The sequence below is a fragment of the Alosa pseudoharengus genome, unplaced genomic scaffold (assembly GCF_046254945.1).
Source record: "Alosa pseudoharengus isolate Yale_2024_CS ecotype anadromous, Long Island Sound unplaced genomic scaffold, YU_APseudo_1.1 YU_APseudo_1.1_scf_24, whole genome shotgun sequence".
Classification (NCBI taxonomy): domain Eukaryota; kingdom Metazoa; phylum Chordata; class Actinopteri; order Clupeiformes; family Clupeidae; genus Alosa; species Alosa pseudoharengus.
In genome coordinates, this window is record NW_027468689.1 from 2397674 (window position 1) to 2402673 (window position 5000).

General features: G+C 46.3%; 1 protein-coding gene across 2 annotated transcripts in view; it reads left to right on the forward strand.

Moving 5' to 3' along the window:
• The first annotated feature begins 1489 nt into the window (after positions 1-1489).
• The window catches only part of wipf1b (WAS/WASL interacting protein family, member 1b), a 25766-nt gene continuing 22255 nt past the window's right edge, over positions 1490-5000 (forward strand). Inside the window, exon 1 of one of the 2 annotated variants that reach the window (XM_076302819.1) lies at positions 1490-1912. The gene's annotated coding sequence lies outside the window, so the exon portion shown is untranslated. Of the gene's footprint in view, positions 1913-1934; positions 2392-5000 lie in introns of those variants that run through there. The other variant, XM_076302820.1, reaches the window with a different exon arrangement.

Sequence of the window (5000 nt, forward strand, 5' to 3'; positions counted from 1 at the left end):
CTGTCGACCTCTGACCTCTCTCTCTAGCTCTACTGAGATAAGGGCCCTTGATGTTGTTTCATGAGACTGTTTGAACTACTGTAAAGCTGTAAAGTGTTAAACACTATTCACCTGCATGTTTAGAAAGCAGATTGGAGTGCTTCTGGTAGAAATCAACTTTAAGAGCATGTAAAGGCTGCATTATAGAGGAAAGATAAATGAATGATGGTCAGAAGTATTCCCCATGTGAATTTAAATGGATTTGTCCCCAATAAAGACCATGCAGAAAGTTGCAGCCATCATACTTTAAAAAAAAAAAAAAAACATCTGTGCTTTCTTCATTATTAGTTAGAGTGTGTGTTCACATGTCCACACACATGCATGTTTTTACAAAAGCTCCAAAATGTAACTTTTTAAAAAGGAGGAAACAAAGGAGTGTCCGGCTGCCCGCACATCACAAGAGTGCAGGTGCTGGACCAAAATAGTAACTGAGAAGAAATAATAAAGGTCCGCACACTGATTAAAGCTCCCAAACGTAGCACGACATTTCGGACATGTTGTCCTTCATCAAAAGTGCAACTGTTAAAAATGTGCTTTCTAAGGAATTCCCCCTGTTGCTAGTGATTTCACCGTTAGGTGGAAGACAGAGATTGGCCCAAGTCTGTTCCTCAATTGCTCTTGGGTTTTTTTGTGAAGTTTTGTGAAGAATGAAAATGAGACATTATGAAAGAGTAACTTCCTGTTCAAGGCAACACTGCTGTTTGCATGGATGCCACCAGAGCTCTCATACATTTTTATAGGCCTATTTGCCTGTTTCAGTTGGTGCCAACTGAGTGTGATTTTGTTTGCAATAAACTGTAAACCACTTGTACTCTCTCACAGCCACTCTACTACAGGAGTAGGCTTATCCTGGTTGTGGTTTATGGGATTTATATAAAATATTATTATTATTTTAGTATCATGTTTATCTTCTACTGTCTCTATTGTACAGTGGAGTTTTTTTTCAAAGTCAAAGTCTGCTTTATTGTCAATTTCTTCACATGTCAAGACATACAAAGAGATCGAAATTACGTTTCCTACTATCCCATGGTGGAGACAAGACATATTTTACCAATTAGGTCCACAGACAAACATAGTATATTACTTTTTCTGCTGTAAGTGCATGTTGTGTGTGATGTCTGTATGCTACTGAGACCTTGAATTTCCCCTCGGGGATCATCTATCTATAAAAATATATATACAAAGTCTTGAGACTTTTATCATTTTGTAAGGAAAAGAAAACAATAGCATGCATTATTTTAATCTCAATTCCAACGCATGATGTCTGTATCTTTATACAGATTTAATTAAACTTTATTTAATAGGCCTTTATCTTTATATATTAAATATCTCAGGCCATGAGGCTTCTGTTTCGAAGGGTGAGGAGGGGCCAGTTGGCTCTCTGGCCCTGATACCATGCCGATGCCTCGCTGGCTGGCTGGTCGTACCAGCACTGGAGGCCCAGGCTACTTTCTCTCGCAGATGTGGCACTGGCAGCGAGACGTTTACACGCCTGAACTTCTGCGCGCGCGGCCCACATCTGGAAACGTTGCATCACAGCAGCAGCAAATGTCCCGGATAAGGCAGAAGCTCAGACTCGATTTTTTTTTCTGTCGGCAGAAGCAAACAAACTCGGCTGCAAAAAGAGCGAGGGCTGCGACACTGTCACTTTTTTTATTTGGGTGAAATCGCTGCTTTAAATGTAATGATCTCCAGAATGGACGGGAAGAGAGTCTAACTGGTTGGTACGTGGAAAAATACTTCGGAAGATCTCATCGTGGAAAGTGAGAAGTTGAAGCGGAACACATAGGCTAAAGTGATACTGCTTTGACCGTGAAGGAGTGGCACGCAGGCATCTATCCTGCGACAGCGGGTGATGAAAACTTGAGTAGAGGTAGGCTAACAGTTATCCTAACGATGGGTTGATAAGATTTCGCAAAGGCACTAAGCTCTTTTAAGGCGTTGTTTTTAAGAACGTTTCTCAAGGCTATTGCGTTAGAGTTGGACTAATGTCAAATTCAGGTCATTCCTTTTGCCCTTTATAATTGACTCTTGCATTATTTAGCCATCGAATGTATTATCGTCTGTTAAACTATTCATATTGCACCTCAAATGTTGTCCTCGTAAACGGAGAATGTGCCAAGTTTGAGAGGAAGCGACACCCCGCGGGTATTTCCTGGGTATCTGCTGAGAACGAGCGTCTGTAGGCTATGGCAGAACAACTGGACCTCGCATGACTTCACATAACCCGTAGTGCTCGTAGCTGTAGGCTATTGTACGACTGGAGGAAAAGAGAGGCGAATTGTTCTGGGTTTGATTTAACTGCACCCGTCCTGAACGCGGCACAAAAAGCAAACTTGCGTCATCTCTGAGGTAAGTTCTAGTGAGTGACATTTCTCGTTAATGTCTCTCGTTTCAGTTGCCTACATGTGGTTGTTAGTCAGCTTGTGCTGTGGCTGAGCGTTGGTGTGGAACGAGCCTCGTTTGGCTTTTCACATGTCACTGGCTCAGAAAAGTCGATACAATGCGCGTGTTTCACGGCTATATTAAATTTGGCAGTTATGCCATTTTAGTCAGGTCTGGGTGCGCCTACGTGTGTGAAGAGGGCATTGATGGATTTAGAGAGAGAGAGAGAGAGAGAGAAAGAGAGAGAGATGACAGAGTTTCCACGTATGTAGAGGACACGTAAAGTTTAGTAAACAGGTGGACCAGCATGCTGGTGGTATGATCATAAGTAGTAGCCTATATCATCAAAGTGGTTGAGGCCGAGGCACAGTTTCCTCTTTCAAGATCAGTTACTGTCTCTTTCTCTTCCCTGCTTTAGCATGAGTAGCCTATCGAATAATTTAATTCCAAGTGTGTGTGTGTGTGTGTGTGTGTGTGGTGAGTGAGGTGAGTGAGTGACTGAGAGAGAGAGAAAGGTTGTGTGTGTGTGTATGTGAGAGAGAGAGAGAGACTGTGTGTTTGTGTGACTGTCAGTAAGATTATTCTGCTGGTATGTGGTGTTTACATGACTACAGCTGTGCAGGCTGTGCTGACCTACTTGTTGACTTTTACCTCAGGGCGTTTAGGCTTGCGCTGCACTGAGGCTTGAGTCTTAGGACATTTAGGCTTGCACTGCACTGAGGGCTGAGTCTCAGGACGTTTAGGCTTGCACTGAGGGCTGAGCACTGAGGGCTGAGTCTCAGGACGTTTAGGCTTGCACTGAGGGCTGAGCAAAGAGGCTTGAGTCTCAGGACATTTAGGCTTGCACTGAGGGCTGAGCAAAGAGGACTGAGGGCTAAGGCTTGAGTCTCAGGACGTTTAGGCTTGCACTGCACTGAGGGCTGAGGCTTGAGTCTCAGGACATTTAGGCTTGCACTGAGGGCTGAGGCTTGAGTCTCAGGACGTTTAGGCTTGCACTGAGGGCTGAGCATTGAGGGCTGAGTCTCAGGACGTTTAGGCTTGCACTAAGGGCTGAGCAAAGAGGCTTGAGTCTCAGGACATTTAGGCTTGCACTGAGGGCTGAGCAAAGAGGACTGAGGGCTAAGGCTTGAGTCTCAGGACGTTTAGGCTTGCACTGCACTGAGGGCTGAGGCTTGAGTCTCAGGACATTTAGGCTTGCACTGAGGGCTGAGGCTTGAGTCTCAGGACGTTTAGGCTTGCACTGAGGGCTGAGCACTGAGGGCTGAGTCTCAGGACGTTTAGGCTTGCACTGAGGGCTGAGCAAAGAGGCTTGAGTCTCAGGACATTTAGGCTTGCACTGAGGGCTGAGCAAAGAGGACTGAGGGCTAAGGCTTGAGTCTCAGGACGTTTAGGCTTGCACTGCACTGAGGGCTGAGGCTTGAGTCTCAGGACATTTAGGCTTGCACTGAGGGCTGAGGCTTGAGTCTCAGGACGTTTAGGCTTGCACTGAGGGCTGAGCATTGAGGGCTGAGTCTCAGGACGTTTAGGCTTGCACTGAGGGCTGAGCAAAGAGGCTTGAGTCTCAGGACATTTAGGCTTGCACTGAGGGCTGAGCAAAGAGGACTGAGGGCTAAGGCTTGAGTCTCAGGACGTTTAGGCTTGCACTGCACTGAGGGCTGAGGCTTGAGTCTCAGGACATTTAGGCTTGCACTGAGGGCTGAGGCTTGAGTCTCAGGACGTTTAGGCTTGCACTGAGGGCTGAGCACTGAGGGCTGAGTCTCAGGACGTTTAGGCTTGCACTGAGGGCTGAGCAAAGAGGCTTGAGTCTCAGGACATTTAGGCTTGCACTGAGGGCTGAGCAAAGAGGACTGAGGGCTAAGGCTTGAGTCTCAGGACGTTTAGGCTTGCACTGCACTGAGGGCTGAGGCTTGAGTCTCAGGACATTTAGGCTTGTACTGAGGGCTAAGGCTTGAGTCTCAGGACGTTTAGGCTTGCACTGCACTGAGGGCTGAGGCTTGAGTCTCAGGACATTTAGGCTTGCACTGAGGGCTGAGCAAAGAGGACTGAGGGCTGAGGCTTGAGTCTCAGGACATTTAGGCTTGCACTGAGGGCTGAGCATTGAGCACAGAGCACTGAGTTATGAGTGTGGCCTGACCAGCCTCTCCTCTCCCTCAGAAGCAGGTCACGTACTTAACTCTGCCCCCTTCCCCATCTCTGGGAGCACAGGTATCTACCGCCTCTCACTTACCCCAGCAGCCAGCTCACACACCCCACCTGACTAGTCACGACACTGTGCGAATCAGGGCCTCAGTACACACACACACACACACGCACGCATGCATGCACACACACAGAGAGGATGATACATTGCATGTGATTAAAATGTTATTGTTGACAGTATATAGCCTACTCACCTGCCCGTAACAATTTTCCCATGCCTGCCCGGTGTGTGTGTGTGTGTGTGTGTGTGTGTGTGTGTCTGTGTGTCCATTATGACCGTTGTTTGCTCATCATAATTCATAATATCTTAATGTAATCATTAAACAATGATTACATTTAGTCTAGATAAGATGCCTTTACACTCATTTACACAACCA